This window comes from Quercus robur, chromosome 11 (genome assembly GCF_932294415.1).
Source record: "Quercus robur chromosome 11, dhQueRobu3.1, whole genome shotgun sequence".
In the NCBI taxonomy this organism is placed as follows: Eukaryota; Viridiplantae; Streptophyta; class Magnoliopsida; order Fagales; family Fagaceae; genus Quercus; species Quercus robur.
In genome coordinates, this window is record NC_065544.1 from 37,770,680 (window position 1) to 37,781,801 (window position 11,122).

Below are 11,122 nucleotides of genomic sequence, written 5' to 3' on the forward strand. Positions count from 1 at the left end.
TTGTGCATAAAAGCAACAAAATTTCCTTTCCAATATGTCTTTAGTATCAAAATCACAAATTCATTAAAACCAAATTGTGCATAGAAAATCTTAGAGATAGAAAGACAACTTTAAAGTGTTTTTTGTATCTTCTTCCTTTGTTGCTTTGTAGTAGTCCCTGAATATGCCCTTTTGTTTTCCTTGAGTACAGATGTTGGTGTGAGCTGCACCTTGGTTTGAACATCAAGTTTTTGAAATGTTGTACAATCACCATCTTCTTCATTTGAAGTATCACTGATGTAAACCTAGCAATAGAACAGGTTGAGGAATGTATTACAACATATACATCTTAAATATCATATTTGTAATTTTGCTAAATTAAATAATACTTACTTCTGTCATTTTATCAAGCTGAATTGCTTTGTCAGTTTCTTCAAAAGAGTAAAAAAGTTTCTTGATAGTGAAGAATTCCCATCCATAGTTGAGATTATAGTTATTTAGTTGTATTTGGAAAACAAATTGTTTTCCTTTAAGATTTTCTATTTGCACAGGAAGGATGACTTCATCGGGCTCCTAACAAAAGTAACACTTTTCAAGTTGTACACTGAAATAAAGTAGTAAATATTTAGTGCTCTATTTATTAGTTGCCAAGAAAGCTTGGAAAAGAGAAGGTTTGAAATTTGAATCCATTGAAGCTAGACAATATATGCTCCACCATTCAAAAGTAATAAAGCACAAAAATATGGCTATGTTGAATTGAATTTCTCAGAAATCAGAAACCACAAAAGACATAACACTCTATATGGATGTTGGGAAACTTGAAGAAAAGAATCAAAATTAAAAAAAAGACAATAATTTTTCATCTGTAAAACGTTTTTATCTACCAAAAAAATATAAAAATTGAAACTTAATCACTTGAACCAAGCCAAACAATTGTATTAGATAAAATTTGAATAAAATTCAGTTTTCTCAACTCCAAAGTCACATAAAGCTGAATACTTGGAACTAAAAATTGAAAAATTGAAACTTAAACCGTTAAGCTGAGATAAACAATGAAACATTTGTGCTAGATATATTTTGAATTGAACTCAGCTGTCTCACACATAAAGTTGAAGACTTGGGAATTTAAATTAGTTTAATTTTCCAAATTTTTTCTCAGAACCCAATACCCAACACATCATCATCTTTTGTTTTCCCACCAATTTCTCAGCAACCAAACAGTAGAAACAACATTGAACTTATACTTATCAAAGACGAAGTACACCCACATTAGAAAAACAACTGAACATCCCAAAAGTCCATAAACACATTAAAAAACAAAAATTGAACTTATGCCCATATTTTATATAAAAATTGAAACTTAATCACTTGAACCGAGCCAAACAATTGTATTAGATAAAATTTGAATAAAATTCAGTTTTCTCAACTCCAAAGTCACATAAAGCTGAATACTTGGAACTAAAAAATGAAAAATTGAAACTTAAACCGTTAAGCTGAGCTAAACAATGAAACATTTGTGCTAGATATATTTTGAATTGAACTCAGCCGTCTCACACATAAAGTTGAAGACTTGGGAATTTAAATTAGTTTAATTTTCCAAATTTTTTCTCAGAACCCAATACCCAACACATCATCATCTTTTGTTTTCCCACCAATTTCTCAGCAACCAAACAGTAGAAACAACATTGAACTTATACTTATCAGAGACGAAGTACACCCACATTAGAAAAACAACTGAACATCCCAAAAGTCCATAAACACATTAAAAAACAAAAATTGAACTTAGAAATTGGTATTGTGATGTATATTAATAGTTAGAAATTTAACTTAGAAATTGAACTTAGAAATATGCAGCAACAGAGTTTGATATTGTGATGTATATTAATAGTTTTTTTTAAAAAAAATAAATCAATTTTAGTAGGAAGAATTGAAGCCTTTTAGAGGCAGGGCTATAGAGTTAAGTAAAAAACTATACCAATAAGGATGTAAGTTGAGAATGATTTTTGCAATATTTTTGAATATCACTCTTCTCCCTATGTCTCTAATCAGTGAAATTCACTTGCTGCATCATTACAGTATGTTTACTTTATTCTTTTAATTACAAATATATCCAATTATGACCTTTTTAAAAAACATGAAAATAGAATTTGTATCACTTCTAAAATATGATTTTAGAGAATTAACATGGGGACATGAATATACATGTTTGTATGATCTACAGGACAAATGATGGGAGACTCATTACAAAATCATTTCCTACTGCCATACATGCAAGAAGAGGCACTCATAAAAATAAAATAAAATAAAAGCCTAGTGGAGCTCAAAATCAAGGAACAAAAAATACCCATATCATTTTTGTAATTGGATACACATGCTTTAAAGTAAATATTTGATAAAAGGGAAATACATGTACAAACACATAACAACCCTGTAAGCATAAATACAAGGGAACAAAGACCTGTTCTGCAGAAAAAAAAAATGCAACAAAATCAATACAGCCCATGGACATACAATACAGGAACAGAAACAGTAACAGATATTACAATTACCCCTCTGTAAGCACAGATTATGCAGAAAATCCTGAACCTGTTCTGTAGAAAACAAAATATGCAGCAACAGAAATACAGCCTATGGACATACATCAAAGAAACAACAACAGATATTACACTCAGCCCCACTGTAAGCACAGATTATGCAAAAGATCCTGAACTTGTTCTGCAGAAAGCAGAAAATGCAGCAGCAAAAATACAGCCCATGGACATACATCACAGAAATAGCAACAGATATTACACTCAACCCGCCTGTAAGCACAGATTATGCAGAAAATCCTGAACTTGTTCTGCAGAAAACAAAATATGTAGCAGCAGAAATACAGCCCATGGACATACATCACAGAAATAACAACAGATACATCGTTTTTCTTTGGGTCCGAATAGATGCATCGATTTTCTTTGAGTGTGGCGTTTCAAGTTTGTTTTTTATGCATGTTTGTTTTTTAAGGGTGTTTTTTTCCTACATGGCAGAACAGCCAAATCTAAATCAATCCAACCAAGAAATTAAAACCTAAATCATATTCAATCAAAAAAAAAATAAATAAATAAAAAAGCAATAACTTTACCGATTATGGGGTAATGGGTATGCGGCCTCTCTCTTTGTGCCTTCCAAACTATATCTCTGTGTGCATGTGGTTCTGATAAAAAAACCTAAAATAAGATTGAAAAAGAAAAAAGAAATATCAGCATAATATTCAATTCTATACTTATTTGATCCCAATGAAAATTTCATGGAGAACTCAAAAACCCGAAACAAAAACGAATGAAAGCCAAAATCAAATCTATACCTATACAACAACAAAAAACTCAATAAAAAGTAACATTGCATCCCCAAATCTGGAAAAAATTAAAAATAAAAATACCGGTGCTGGTTCCAACAATCTGATGGGAACACCCTGACCTGAAAAAATTTATTTTTTTTCAACTACATTCTATTTTTCTATTTTCAGATCCCAATATATATATTAAAAACAATAAAAATAATATAAGAACCCACCATCTCTGGAAGAACTTATAAAGGCCAACAGAACCTTAAAACTCAACTGATATTACTAACTCTTATGAGAAAGCTATAATATGCCTAAGTTCCTTTATGCCTAACAACATAAAAAACATCCTAGTTAATTTTTCTTTTTAACCTTAAATGAAAGATCATGTATAAGAAAGTTCTAAACCTTTTCGTCTTTATTATGTGCGCAAGTATGAACTCTCCCAGATTCAAACTGAATTAATTACCAAAATATTCTTAATGATTCTAAAGGAACAACTGAACATCCCAAAAGTCCATAAACACATTAAAAAACAAAAATTGAACTTATGCCCATATTGTTTCCAACCAATTTCTCGGCAACCAAACAATAACAACATTGAACTCATACCCATCAGAGACAAACCACACCCACATCAGAAAAACAACTGAACATCCCAAAAAGTCCATGAACACATAAAAATTAAAAACTGAACTTATGCCCATCTTTTTTTCCCAACAATTTCTAAGCAACCAAACAGCATAAACAGCATTGAACTCATACCCATCAGAGACAAACCACACCCACATTAGAAAAACAGCTGAACATCCCAAAAAGTCCATAAACCCCAAAAAAAAAAATATATATTTGAACTGATTCCCATCTGTATTTTCACCAATTTCTAAGCAACCAAATAGCAGTAACAACATTGAACTCATACTCATCAAAAACATATAACTAAAAATCTTCAGAAAAATCAAATTGAACAATTTCAAAGACTACAATTTGCCTACACAAATCAATGTGTTTCTAACCTGTCACCCTAAGCACTAAAAACCTTTACAAATTTCCATTAGGTTCAGTCCCGTGGCTCAGTTTCCACAGAAAAACAATTCAATCACTAAAAATAAGGATTATTAACACAAAAACATATAACTAAAAATCAAAAAAAAGTTAAATTGATTATCTAAGTGTGTGCACAAAAACTACAATTCTATAATTAGCTCAGTTTCCACACAAATTGAATAGCCGTGAAAAAAAAATATAAAACATACCTACAAATTGAATAGCCGTGAAAAAAAAAAGCATCGTGAAAGTTTTATATATATAGAGTTATAGAGTCCTAATCTATATAGAATTCGGATTCAGAAAAAAAAAATATATATTATAGGTTTATAAGACAATACCTTTGGGCCGGTCTCGACGGGCTGGGTCGGTTGCATTGAGCGATGGGCTGGGGAAGAGTGGAAATTGAGCGAATTGGATTTGGGTCTGTTGGGTCGGATCGGTATCGGGCTGTTGGGTGTTGCCGTGGAAAGGGAGAGGTAGAGGATCGGTCTGTTGGGTCGGATCGGTGGGTCTTGCCGTGGAAAAAAAATGACAGATAATCGGAGAAGGCATGTCCGGTATCGTGAAAGGATCGTTAGGTCTTGCCGTGGGTCTTGCCGTGGAAAAGAAATGGCAGAGAATCGGAGAAGCCAGGGTCCGGTATGGTGAAAGGGAAAGCTATTCGTGTGTGGAGGGGCAGAGAATCAGAGAACCCAGGTCCGGTCAGGTGAAAGGGAAAGCTATTCGTGTGTGGAGGGGCAGAGAATCGGAGAAGCCAGGGTCCGGTATGGTGAAAGGGAAAGCTATTCGTGTGTGGAGGGGCAGAGAATCGGAGAAGCCAGGTCCGGTCAGGTGAAAGGGAAAGGTATTCGTGATCGGAGAAGCCAGGTCCGGTCAGGTGAAAGGGAAAGCTATTCATGTGTGGAGGGGCAGAGGATCGGAGAAGCCAGGTCCGGTCAGGTGAAAGGGAAAGCTATTCGTGTGTGAAGGTCCAGTATCGGGAAAGCTATTCGTGTAATTTTTGATTTTTTTTTTGTTTTATTATTTGGTAATTGTTTTTTTTTTTTTTTTTTAATGATGTGCTGACGTGGAAAATTGTGGAAGCTTCAAAAGCTTCGGTTTTATATATATATATATGTCCTTTCACTGTAATCTTTTTTTTTTCTTCTCCTGCAATTCATCAAACGTTTCTACCCTCATCTTTTTAACATTTCCTTACTTCAGTCAATTTTCTCCCTTAAATAAAACCTCTATCACTTTCCTCATCTTTTTAACAAAATGTTTAAGACCACGAATTCTTGAAAATAACTTCTAATTATTTTTAGTTTAGGTTCCCTGTATCTTGTGTTCCAATTTTATTTACTGGATTTTTTAAAATCTTTTTTAAATGTCTGTTGATTTGCAAACAACCTCGTCACCTAAGATACAATCTGATTATTTTATCACTAAGGGTAGACTTCTATAAACTTAGGACTTGTATACGGTGTGGTTGCCAGATATATTTTATCACTGAGGATAGATTTCTAATGCAAACTAATGTACCTCTAAAATTGGCACAACCACGTTAGAGCGAGAGTTTAGTGGGTAATACTAATCCACAAGAAACTTCCTAATCTTAATTTCCTATCACTCAGGTGCCACAATGTACCACTTAATTATGTTGATGGCAAATTAACCTATTGTTGCTACAGATCCATGAAACTCCAGTTCATCCAACTAATTTGGTAGAAGAATATCAATGAGTTCGATAAAACCATATGATTCTCTCACACATTTTTGAAACTTTACTCCAAAGAGGTCTAAACTCCATCCGTTGTTGCACAAGATCACAAGACATGAATCATAGTTTGATTTTGTAGGAAGAAATTTTCGGAGTCTGTGGTTGTATATCAAATTAAAATAGGCATTTGTTTTTATGATTTAATCATTTTTTATGTTTTATTGTAATTTTTGTAATTCTAGGAGTTGGGGTAGAAACATTTGATGAATTGCAGGAGAAGCAAAAAAAGAAAGAAAAAAGATTACAACGAAATGACTTAATAAAGAATAAAGAGAGAGGAAAAAAAACACAATTAGCAATTAATAAGGAAAGAAATAATGAGGATGCTATTAATTTGGTATGTATTTAATGATATAATGATGAATAATAGTGTTTTCTTTTAATCGTTTGATCTTTTAGAAATCTACGGCTTAAAAAAGGTGTAACTCTTATGGAGTTACACCAAGTTTAACTTAAACTCATCTCTCTCTCTCTCTCTCTCTCTCTCTCTCTCTCTCTCTCTCTCTCTCTCTCTATATATATATATATATATATATATACACTAGTTGAAAGCCAAACCCTATAAGAACGACACCGTTTGGTTTTTATTTGTTAAAGAGTCAATCACATGTTTTATTATAATGTGCAATGGTATTGATTTGCTGTTCATGAACGATAGCATTTTGCTCTCCTTCCTTAACAATTTTTTTAATAAAAAAAAAAAAATGAAAACTATGACACTTCACTACCAGAAAATAGCCTTATTGCAACGAAAATTTTTGTTGCAATAAGCTTCATTTTGTTGCAATAAACCTCTATTACAACGAAATTTTTTCGTTGCTCGCTATTGCGATAAAGTTTGTGGCTATAGACTATTGCAACAAAATTTTTGTTGCAATAAAAGATTTTTATTATTATTAAAAAAACTTTATTGCAACAAAAAATATTGTTGCTATAATTTATTGCAACAAAATTTTTGTTGCGATAGGTTACTGCAACAAAATTTTTTGTTGCAATAAAGTACCTCTGGAAACTTATTGCAACAAATCTTTTTGTTGCAATAGGTCACTACAACAGTAATATTTGTTGTAATAAAGTACCTGTATCAACTTATTGCAATAAATCATCTTGTTGTGATAAGTTACCGCAACAATAATTTTTGTTGCGATGGAATTTCATTTAAGGACCAACCTTCTAATTATCCGAAGGACGAGTGAGGTCTAGGATCCAAACATCCCTAGTTTTGATGGTGTTTTTGCAAAAGGATGTCATTGGCTGAAAGACCTCCTTAAGGTCTGGGTAAGTTCGGTTGTGACATATTGTGATTGGGCTGCCCATAGAATGGAGATGAGTGCCTACCACTACGAAGGATTTGGAGTGGAGTGAGAAAATTCAACAGCTTCCAATAATTGAAATAGCTTCTTTGGGCTGAACTCTTGCTTTTCCTTTTCCTTTTCCATCTTGTACAAACTGAAAAATACAAAGGAGGAGGACATGCTTCAGGCTCTGGGACTTTAATGAGATAGCAGTGTACAAACCTATCTTCCAACCTTTCTTCATAGAAACAGATTTGAAATTCATAAGACAGACTTGGTGGCGCTAACATTGAAGAAGCATATCCTTTCTCCATTGAAGCAATTTTCTATGTAAGAAGAGAGAATGCCAAGGGTTTGGGTAAGGGTTTTTTTTTTTTTATAGCAAAAGGTAAGTAAAGGGTTCGGGGTAAGGGTTAGAAATTAGGGATTTCAGGTTTGTATTATATATATATACTAGTCGAAAGCCAAACCCTATAAGAACGACACCATTTGGTTTTCATTTGTTAAAGAGTCAATCACGTGTTTTATTATGATGTGCAAAGGTATTGATTTGCTGTTCATGAACGACAGTGTTTTGCTCTCCTTAACAATTTTTTCAAACAAAAAAATAAAAAAATGAAAACTAAGACACTAGCTTAGCTCTAATGATTACCCCTAACCGCCTTAATGGATGACCATCTCTATAGTGTTAAAGGAATGACCTCCATGCCACAAATACAACTCCTGCTCAAATAAGAATTTGGAGATACTAAAAATTTTGACAAAATCAAAGACCTTAAATAGCTAGCATGTGTGTTAGTGAAGTCCAAATCTCTTGTCTCAATTTTCCTACTCCATTCTATACTCCACAAATAAAAACATGCCATATGTCCACCTATTTAATTAAATGCTAAATTTATGTCTTTCCTAATTTCAATAACCTAAAAAAAAAAAAAAAAAAAAAAAAAAAAAACAACAACAACAACAACAACAACAACAACCATCCTATTCCCACTACCGACACCACCACCACCACCCTTTGCCGGTCGCCACTATCTAGAGCTTTGACATCATCAATGCCGCAAGTCATAGCCAACCACCACTGCTAATCCACTGCCTCCGATGTGAAAGAAAAGCTAAAGAAACAAAACTAAAGAAAGTTCTTGAAGAGTAAAGAAAGCTTTTGTATTTCAAAGAAAATTGATTGCCTTAATTACATTCGTTAAGAGAGGTCTGTTTATATAATAACAGAGGGAGGGAGGGAGGGAGGGAGGGAGGGAGAGAGAGATACTAAGCGCAAAATGTGTAGTCTGCCACAGATCTAGCATTGTGGTCTTTGTGACAAATCTTGAGATCTTGAAGGTCTTGATGGATTAGGTTGAGACTGACTAAAGGGAGAAGAGAAAGCATTACTATTGAAATTTCCATCAGGATAAAAACCACCACCACCAGAATAGCTACCTCTTCCTCCATTACCACGACCTCTTTGAGCATTATTCCTACTTTGACCGCTACCAAATCCTAGAGGTTGGTAATTGGTAGCCATAGCCATAGTGGATGCATCAATCACACCAAATCTCTTCCTAATAGCTCTTTCCTCAGCATTGAGGAGAGTATTAAGTTCTTCAACAGTAAGAACATCAGTACTAGTCCTAATAGTTGAACTGAAGGAGTCATAATCTGATGGCAGACCATCAAGTGCAACATGAAGAAGCTTTTCATCATCAAGAATAACTAATACTGCAGCCAATTTGTCACAAATTTGCTTGATCTTTTGAAAGTATACATCAATTGAATTTGTACCTTTCCTCATAGCACTCAATTCACTCCTTAAGCTCATCACACTTGACCTAGAAATTGAGGCAAAATGTTTTTCCAGAACTCTCCGAACACCTCTACCAGATTTCTGCCCAACAGTAAGAGCAAGAACAGAGGGGGAAAGTGTAGAATTAAGAAATGTAAACAAAGCTTGCTCTCGGTTTCTCCAAATGAGAAAATTTGGATTAACTTCTATATTGAAATTACTAGAAGAATCCTTCAAGAACTGATCTGGTGCCATTACAGTATCACTAATAGCATCAATCATGGAGTAGGTTTCCAAAATAACCTCAATTTGGTGCTTCCAAACAATGTAGTTTGAGTAATCAAGTTTCACAGTCATCATTGATGACATATTCGAAAGTAAAAGAAGGGAAGGATTAATATGAGTGATAGTGTTTGTTATTGTAGAAGGAGTAGTTGAAGAAGATGATGAAGTTGAAGAAGGAGCAGACGCCATGGAAGTAGAGCTCTGATACCATGAAAGAAAAGCTAAAGAAAGTTCTCGAAGAGTAAAGAAAGCTTTTGTATTTCAGAGAAAACTGATTGCCTTAATTACATTCGTTAAGAGAGGTCTATTTATATAATAATATAGAGAGAGAGAGAGAGAGAGAGAGAGAGAGAGAGAGAGAGAGATACTAAGTGCATAATGTGGAGTCTGTTATACTAGACTTAACAGACTAAACATTTGATACATGTGCTAATAATGGACTAATAACAAAACTAATTACAGTAGCTTATGAGTGAAACGATGTGTTTTGGTTGATCAGAACTGGACTTGAGCTTTTCCTTTATCTCTGGACTTACTATTGAGATTGGGCTCATCACTGGGCCGTTGGCTAAGGCCCATACCAAACTGCTCTTCACGATGAAACTTATGCCTTTCCACTTCATTCGTCTCAAACCCATTAAAAAAAAGGCACTCAGCACCACCACATTACCACCCTCCCCTCACCTCTCTCCATTTCAGCAACCAAAATACCCTTCAGGCTTCAGATATCAAGATATTACAATCTGGTTAATTGGTTTTTCAAGCCAATAACGTGGATCTTATAGTTATATTCTTATAATGGTTTCAAATAATTATTAGTAGAAGTTAGACACAGATGTCACACCTACTGATCAAAACAAATGTCTGGAAGATGGGGCCATGTGACTAAGGCTAGGACATATGAATCATATTACCACTACAAAGTCCGTGAATGAGGATTGGGTGGGTTTTTTTTTTTGGGGTTTGAGAGGGACAAAGTGTTGGAAATAAAAGAGAGATAATACCTGAATTTTCCTTGGAAATTACATAATTTGATTTTACCAAAAAAGGTGGCAGAGATGAGGCGTGGACCAAGTCACTTTCTTGAGAAAAATCGTGTCGTCTACGATATATCCGATGTAGTTAGACAAATAGTTTCTGTACGTTGTCCCCAAGATACAACAGCCCAACCACTTTTGCTGATTATCTTTGCGAGCCTACACTACTCGTAGAATATAAGCTCTCTATAGTACTTTCTTTTCCCATAAAATTTTGTAAAAGATAAAATATTTTTGTGAGTAGTAAGAAATAATAGATGGTAAGTGTTTAAGACAAAAAATTGTTTTTGAAAAGTTTGCAGCTTTCTAATTCAAAAATAAAAATGTGTGTCTAAAACTTTTAGTTCTTTCCATATATATATATATATATATATATATATATAAAGCTAGACCCATTGCTTGGCCTTAGCAAAAAAGAAAAAATAAATACGTTTGCAAACTTAAAACTTTAAATGGTCATAAAATTGTTGAAATCAATGTGTGATGAATAGCTTTTTTTTTTTTTTTTTTTTTTTTTTTTTTTTTTTTTATATATATATATATATATATTATATATAAACCGGTCAAACCCTCTTGCCCAAGTACATACGCTGAGGTGAGGTAAGTTAATAGACA

General features: G+C 33.6%; 1 long non-coding RNA gene across 1 annotated transcript; it reads right to left on the reverse strand.

The window, feature by feature from the left end:
- On the reverse strand, window positions 1–5,339 carry LOC126706929 (uncharacterized). Its single transcript, XR_007648764.1, has 4 exons — window positions 4,687–5,339; window positions 3,098–3,182; window positions 373–583; window positions 1–284 (listed from the first exon to the last, which is right to left on the reverse strand). It is a non-coding gene; the product is annotated as an uncharacterized LOC126706929 (long non-coding RNA).
- Window positions 5,340–11,122: the final 5,783 nt, after the last annotated feature.